Source organism: Pseudonaja textilis, chromosome 10 (genome assembly GCF_049901715.1).
Source record: "Pseudonaja textilis isolate UNSWEBS1 chromosome 10, rPseTex1.2, whole genome shotgun sequence".
Taxonomy (NCBI): domain Eukaryota; kingdom Metazoa; phylum Chordata; class Lepidosauria; order Squamata; family Elapidae; genus Pseudonaja; species Pseudonaja textilis.
In genome coordinates, this window is record NC_141999.1 from 1,377,918 (window position 1) to 1,386,383 (window position 8,466).

At 47.0% G+C, this 8,466-nt stretch overlaps 1 long non-coding RNA gene across 1 annotated transcript; it reads right to left on the bottom strand.

Moving 5' to 3' along the window:
* Window positions 1-2,815: 2,815 nt before the first annotated feature.
* On the bottom strand, window positions 2,816-8,020 carry LOC148124881 (uncharacterized). Its single transcript, XR_015744718.1, has 2 exons — window positions 7,985-8,020; window positions 2,816-3,149 (listed from the first exon to the last, which is right to left on the bottom strand). It is a non-coding gene; the product is annotated as an uncharacterized LOC148124881 (long non-coding RNA).
* Window positions 8,021-8,466: the final 446 nt, after the last annotated feature.

An 8,466-nucleotide genomic window follows, 5' to 3' on the forward strand; every position in this document is an offset into this window, starting at 1 on the left:
GGGAGTTCATCACAAGCTTCCTCACTAAACGTTTGGGCCAGATCCTGGTACTCATTGGGGATGTTAATGGGTTCAGCTGACTGTTCGGTCATGGCTGATTCTCTGTTCTCTGTCCCTTTCTTTATCCTTTCCTCTCAGCTTTTTGCAAATACTACGTCTCTCTGGAATTGTATGGTTCCTTTCCTCCAATTTATTTTTGGATTCCATTTCTGCAGCCATGTGAGACCAATTTATCTTCAAGGGAGGGGTTTATTAGGCATCGGGTGCATCCCGAATCCAGCAATGCTGCAACTTCCTCCCCCTTCCCTCAGTTGGGGATAAACAGTCTCAGGGGTGGGGTGATTGGTTCAATTGGATGGCCTAGCAGAGGGTCATCTTCCAGATCGCTTTTGGACTGGCACAGGTCCCCTCGGAGTGTTGGGGGTTCTTCCTCTGGGTTGGTGGGGGATCGGAATCCCACATCTACTCGGCCCCTCAGGCCAGTCTCCTTTCCTTGAGGGCTGGATGTTCCAGGTTTCCCCCCTGATAGGTGGTCTAGCTTTCTTGCAGGGGTCTTCAAAAGGCATTCTGCTGAGCAGTGTCCCTCCTTTCCACACTTAAAGCAACCAGGCATTCTTGGAGTCATGGTGGATTGGGGTTTAAAGACTTCCCCTGGGGTGGGGACCTTTTCCAAGACTTGCCAGTGCGGTGCTGGTTTCGAGTCATGTCTATCTCTGCTTCCTCTGCCATCATGTACCATTCATGCAACAGGTTTGGGGCCCCACAGGCCAGGCAGGCAGCGTATAGGTCATCATTTAGTCCATCTTTGAACCAACAGACTAGGATATCCTCTGGCCAGTCTACCCGCCTGGCCAGGTCACGAAATTCCTTGGTGTATTCCGCTACCGGGCGATGGCCTTGTTTTACGACTCTAATGCGGTCGCGGGCTTTTCTATCGGCGAGGGGGTCCTCAAAATGGTGCCATAAGGCCGTCATGAAGCTATCGGGGTTCCTTAATTCTGGGTCATTGACATTGTGGAGTGTCACCATCCATCTGGCTGCTGCCCCTTCAAGGGCCAGGGTGACGATTCGTATTCGGGACCCTTGGGTTGGGAAATCCCGCCCATATTCTTGCATGTAGGTGAGCATTTGCGCCAGGAAAAATCCCAGTTTCTGGGGGTCTCCATTGAATTTTATCCCCAAGGGCGGGATCTTCCTCTGCAGTTGTATGTCTCTGGGTTGGCCAGGGTTAATCCCCTGATCCAGGGCGTTTAAGGGACAGGTACCTGGTATGGCTGCTGGTTCTTCGGCTTGTCCCTCTGCCCGGTCAATTTCCACTGGATCCAGGGTGGTGGCTCAGATTCTCTCATTACTGGTTCCCTCGCTCTCCTGTGTGGTTGTCTTGGTGCATCCCTCACCTGGAGGTTCTCCAAGGCTTCCCTCATGCGGTGATTTATGTACCGTCTCATTCGGTCATCGGCCGGTGGCTCCTCGCCCCATTCTTCCTGAGCCAATAGGGCCTCCAGTTGCAATTTCCACCCGGGTTTATGATTACCCCGGGTGAGGGTTACTCCTCTGGTTCTTCCATCCCAGCTGTCTCTTTTTCCTACACCTATAGACCACCGGGGCTTAGTGGAGGTTTCGCAGGCAGCTTCGCTGTCTTCAATGGGGTGCACCAAGTCAGCATCTGGCTGGATTAGTGTTGACGTTTCTCCCCAGCATTCGGCTCCCCTTTGCTGTATTCAGACATTTTTCTTCTTTTGCAGGGTCCCCTCGGTAGAGTGAAAGGTTTTCTGACAAGAGGTATGTATTTTTGATTAATTCATCTTCATCAAGAAGGTGAAACCCAAGCAATATCATCAAGGCAATCAATACCTGGGCAATTCCAGTCATTAGATGTACAGCTGGAATGGTGGGATTGGACTCAAGCAGAACTAAAAGCCCTGGATAGGAAGACCAGAAAAATAATGACGATGTATCATGCCTCTCATCTATGCAGCATTGTTGACAGGCTGTATTCACTAGGGAAAGTAGGTGGACACGGAGGAGGAGGAGGGGGAGAGGCGGGGGGTAGGAAGAAGAGGAAGAGGAAGCAGCACTGGAAGAATATCTGAAGGGTACTGAAGAAGATGTATTGAAGCTAATCTACCAGGAAGGCCTACTAAGTACTGGAGAGACTAAACTGGCCTACTTGAATGTTCAAATGAAGAACAGAAAGGAGGCATGGAAAAATACAGTAAAGCATTGCATGGACAGTACATTTAAAAAAATTGCAGGGAAAACAGATAATAACAGGACCTGACAATGCTTATGAGTCGGAAAGTTGAAGAAAGAGGTAGAGAAGCTAAATCTGGCTGCACAAGACCAAGTCTTAAGAGCGAACGCATAGAAAGCCAGAATTGAGAAGACAGTAACAGACAGCAAGGTGCAAAGAAGGCGAAGAAATAGTGGATCGCCTACTTAGCTGCTACTAGAAGATTGCACAGACCGACTACAAACAGCGGCATGAGAAAGCAGCAACAATGGTGCATTGGAAGATATGCAAGAAAAACCATTTACCTGCAAGCAAGAACTGGCGAGACCATAAAATAGAGAAAATAATTTAAAAAATGAAGATGCTCAAATGCTCTGGCACTTTAGAAGTCAAACAGACAGGCACCGCCCACATAACACCAATAGATTTTACAATTGTTGATTACAACACAAAAAAAATCTGGATAGTGGATGTGAAGACAGAACAATAGAAGATAAAGAACTGGCAAAGATAACAAAATACAAAGACCTGCTGTGGCCCTGGGCCTTCTCATGGTAAATAAATAAACACACGGACACAGTGTTTACTCGGGATGAAAAGGCACTTTAATAATGGTGGGTACTCCTTTTATAGGCTACTTGCACACGTCATAGCAGAGACAAAGAAGCTTTCTACATAATTATGCTAATGCAAACCTATACCATAGCTGGTGTCTTATCGCTCCTACTTCTTAGCCCCGCCCAGTTACCTTTTATCTCCATAACTTTCGTTTCTCCATATAACTTTCGTTTCTCCAGCCAGTATTTTTCCACACAGTCAGCACTTTATCACATGGCAACATTAGATTGTCCATCCATCACTTTTACAAGGTTGACCATTGCAACATTTAGCGTAACAGTACATTGCAACATCTCCTCTGTTTTTGTTTTATTTGGAAAGTGATATATTAACACTACCCTAATGGTGATTCTTGCTCGCCCCCTCCTCCTCCGAGTCTGAGGCTTGCAGGTGCATTAGGATGCATGTTTTACCAACCTGAGTCCGAGGAGAATGATAACAAAGCTTGCTTTTCTTGTGTATGGGATATGAGAGTATTTACCTGTTTCTGAGTTCGTGACAGGTTGGAATCCAACTGGCTTAATCTGCGTTTTAAGAAGGCCAAAACTTTGCCCAAAATACAAGGGCCAATGGTACAGAGCACAAGTAGGAGAATAAGAGGACCAGCAATGGCAGATACTAAGGTGGTTAACCATGGGGAGAAGTTGAACAGACCCTGATACCATGTGTGTTGAGCCTCTCGTTCTCTTTGCCTTTCTTTTAGTCTCGTATCTAACTCTTTCATAGAATCTAAAACCACTCCTGAACTATCTGCATAAAAACAACATTCTTCTTTCAGTGCTGCACATAACCCACCCTGCTTGAGGAACAACAAATCTAAACCTCTTCTATTCTGTAAGACAACTTCAGATAAGGAGGTGAGGGAGTTCTGCAAAGCAACTATAGATTGTTCAATGCGGCGTAAGTCTGCATCTATGGTGGCGCTTAAATGGCGAAAATGCTGATCAGAAGTAACAAGGCCAGCTATACCTGTGGCCGCCCCAGAAGCCCCCAACCCCAGCAGTACAGCTAGCGTCAAAGCAGTTACTACTTCTCTTTTTGCCCTAAGGTTATATTGTCTAGGTTCTAGTAAAGAAACAAAATCTTCTGAGTTATATACATCCATTTTGGGAAGCAATTGTACCTGAATACAAAAGGAATTTTGCTTGATTAAAGTATCCCCACTGGCACAGGCTGTCAGTCCCGTAGAACATGCCCACACTGAAGCATCTCCAGGAATGAAGTATTGAACCTGGAGGTGTTTGCTGATATTGCCACCAGATGTGGTGAATACCTGGTTGTAACCTCCGGCTGAAAGGCCGGTTCTTTCCTTGGGTAGGAAGAAATCATGGTGTAATTAGTTGTAGAGTTGAGTATTTGTCCATAAGCGTCCTTGATCGTCCATGTGATGTTGTAGGGCCTATGGGCGTTAAAGCTGGTGGATGTTCCATCAGTCCAGCGAAGCGAACAGCCAAGCAGGAAGAAGAAGAGTGTTGTCATCTTTTTCGGATGATGGCTCCGCTGGTTGTGGGCGGTGATATGGGCGGACACACCTTGCAGGAACCCAGAGAGTTCTGTCAGGAAGCTGGACTGCTGCGTAGCCTCGACCCCAGGTGATCAATTCGACAGGTCCTTTCCATGCAGGATCAGGTAACTGTCTATAATAGACAAGTGGTCTCGAAGTGGGAACAGGTGGTTTAGTAAAGTGTCGAGACGCAGCAGACAGGGGAGGGGTGCCAGTGAGATTGAGGAAGTTAAGCGTATACAGACAAACATTTAACACATTTTGTAATACTGGGAGGCTAGGGGGGCCCTTAAGGCCTTTTGACCCCATGTATCGTTGTAATGCCAATTTTAAGGTTTGATGAGCCCTTTCAACTATAGCTTGCCCCTGGCTATTGTAGGCGATCCCAAACTTGTGGATAATGGACCAGTGATGGCAGAACTCAGAGAATTGAGAGCTGATATAGGCTGGTGCATTATCTGTTTTTAGATTTTTTGGCGGTCCCAGTACTACGAAGGTCCGAATACAATGATTGATAACGTGCTTTGACGTTTCTCCCCTTTGAGGGGTGGCCATGATGAACCCTGAATAGGTGTCAATAGACACGTGAAGGTATTTCCAAGGGGCAAAAGGTGAGAATTGAGTGACATCCATTTGCCATGTCTCACAAGCCTCTATGCCCCTGGGATTAATCCCTTGAGGAAGGGTTTTCTCTTGCAAACTGCAAGTGGGGCATTGTTGTATGATTGCAGTTGCTTCTTCCAGAGAAATGCCAAATTGTTTAACCAGAGCCTTTTTGTTTTGATGAAAATAACTATGACTTTCTCCTGCTAATAGAGGGGAAGGTTGAGGCATCTTAATACTGATGGGAAGTACTTTACAAGCAGTATCAGCTACCTGGTTCCCTTCTGAAAGGAAACCTGGGAGATGTTGATGACTACGTATGTGGGCTACAAATAGAGGATGGGTCCTAGATTGAATGAGCATTTGCAGCTGAAGCAACAGTGTCATTAATGATGGTTGTATAGAAGGAGATAGATATGCCTCAAAAATATGTAAGACCAATTGGGAGACATATAGACTGTCCGTTATGATGTTAATTGGTTGTCCAGGAAATGTCTTCAAGGCTAAGTTAAAAGCAGCTAATTCGGCTTGCTGTGCCGATGATTGGGGCTTTGTCAGTTGCTTGTGCCAGTTACAGGGAGGAGAGGAGGGGGGGGTGGAGGAGGGAAGAATAATAAGAGTGGCTACTATAGTGTTAGCAGGCAATGAGAAAGGTCTATCACCTACAGCTGCAAGAGAGAGGCAATTAAGAGTGGATGAGTCATAAAGAAAGGGGGCAGCGACCACCCCTTCCATGATCAAAGAGGAGTTTGGGATGAGTAAGATGGGCGTGTGAGGTGATAGCAGACGGGGGAGCGTAACTGTCAAAGGGAGAGAAAAGACAGATCCAGGATCCTCATAGATAATAGCAGTTGAAAGCAGAACAGGGAAAGCTGTTTGTGTGGAGGGGGGTGCAGCCTTGGGGGTGGGGCTAGCTGCAGGCCCCGAAACTAGTCCTCCGACGGTTCGGGTTGAGACAAAGGGGAAAGATTGGAAAGTTGGGAAGATGTTAAAAGCAGAGAAGCCATCATTTGCCATTCAGAGAAAAGAATATTATGATTATTAGAAATGTTTTCTAACAAGGCTCTAACATAGGGTGACTTAAGGCCATATTTGGCAGAGGCGGATTTGAGTTCTTTCATGAGATCCCACTCCATAGGAACATATTGAGGAGCAGGATTTGCATTTCCACCACCTGCCGGGGCTTGGAGGACCATAGGAAAACAAGAGAGGTCCTCCGGATCTATTTTTCCTTGAATCAGTGCCTCCTGAAAGGTATTACGAACAGGCAAGGAGGCAGGAAGATCATTGGAGTGGATAGGGTTAACATCAGAAACAGGAGGGGGGTTGTAGGGAGGAGGGCAAGAAGTGGGGGAAGGGAGTGGGGGGGAGGAAGGGAGAGTGGGATACACAGCAGGAGGTGGAGAAGTTTTTTCCGAAGAAGGCAGGGGATTTTTAGGAGATGGAGGAGGCTGATCCGAAGTTTGATCAAGAATTGGATCAGGAATTAAGTCAGGGGGAGGATAAAGAATTTTAATAGCATTCATAAGAGCTCTCCAGGCGTAAAGGATTTCAGGGGGGGCTCGCGGAGGCTCGTGGATGTATTTTCCTATTTTTTTCCCAAATAGATTGTTTCAGAGTGCCACCTTCTGGATAAGCGGGGCAATTTTTTTGAAGAAACACAAGAAATTTAGTGATGGCCTTTTTAGATATAGGATATATTGTTGTGCCGTTAATTTTCTGCGACTGGTTCGCCTTCCTGACTAAAAAGTGAAGCTCGTCCACATGCTTGGACAGAGTCTTGGAAATTGGGGTGCCCATACTTACGATGCGCTTGCCGATCTCCGGTGCATAAGATGGGAGTCAGGGCAGCACACTTCTTCCTGAAAGTCGTGCTGTGAAGAATCACGTTGCGAAGGATGCAGCCAGATGCAGCTTTGCTATGGGAGGATGTCTTCTTTGCTGAAGATTCCTGGGGAGGGACCCGTAACACGAACGGCGTCCCTGGTTAAGGGAGGATGTCTTCTTTGCAGAAGATTCCTGGGGAGGGACCGTAACACGAACGGCGTCCCTGATTAAGGGAGGATGTCTTCTTTGCAGAAGATTCCTGGGGAGGGACCCGTAACACCAAACGGCATCCCTGGGCTGCAGCTGGCTCATCCTGCTGGATCACGTCGGGGTCACCAGTTGTGGCTTTTCACGTTGTGAAGGATGCAGCCAGATGCAGCTTTGCCATGGGAGGATGTCTTCTATGCAGAAGATTCCTGGGGAGGGACCCGTAACACGAACGGCGTCCCTGGTTAAGGGAGGATGTCTTCTTTGCAGAAGATTCCTGGGGAGGGACCCGTAACACTAAACGGCATCCCTGGGCTGCAGCTGGCTCGTCCGGCTGGATCACGTCGGGGTCACCAGTTGTGGCTTTTCACGTTGTGAAGGATGCAGCCAGATGCAGCTTTGCCATGGGAGGATGTCTTCTTTGCAGAAGATTCCTGGGGAGGGACCCGTAACACGAACGGCGTCCCTGGTTAAGGGAGGATGTCTTCTTTGCAGAAGATTCCTGGGGAGGGACCCGTAACACTAAACGGCATCCCTGGGCTGCAGCTGGCTCATCCGGCTGGATCACGTCGGGGTCACCAGTTGTGGCTTTTCACTGCCTGCCTCCTGGCGACGACAGGGTCTGAACTCAGAGCCCTGGGCCTTCTCATGGTAAATAAATAAACACACGGACACAATGTTTACTCGGGATGAAAAGGCACTTTAATAATGGTGGGTACTCCTTTTATAGGCTACTTGCACACGTCATAGCAGAGACAAAGAAGCTTTCTAGATAATTATGCTAATGCAAACCTATACCATAGCTGGTGTCTTATCGCTCCTACTTCTTAGCCCCGCCCAGTTACCTTTTATCTCCATAGCTTTCGTTTCTCCCATATAACTTTCGTTTCTCCATATAACTTTCGTTTCTCCAGCCAGTATTTTTCCACACAGTCAGCACTTTATCACATGGCAACATTAGATTGTCCATCCATCACTTTTACAAGGTTGACCATTGCAACATTTAGCGTAACAGTACATTGCAACACCTGCAAATAGAACAATTGTGGCAAAAGAAAGCAGAGTGTCAACCCATAAAACATTTCTATGGCCGTTTTATAGTTGCCAACAGAAAGGGTGGGGAGGGGTTTTTTGAAAGAGCAGTGCAGAAGCTTGGAATCGAAAGTGCATTCCATTCATGGTTTTTCAGAGATTGTAACTAGGTGACTGAAGTTTCTGCCGTGCAAAAATCTAATTGGAAAACCTGATTGATGACTCTTGGCTATGGATGTGTTTCCGTTGGAGAATATGATACACCCAGAGGGGTGGGGGAAAACCAAGGTTAAAGGTGACAGTGAATTACATGTCTCAGAGTCGGCTACATCCAGGTCATACCAACATGTTAACTCCCAATAAATCCTGTTTAGTTTTGGAAGTTTGGCTCGAGACTCATGATTTAATTGGGGCAACTGCCAGAATCCTGACACAGAGTAGT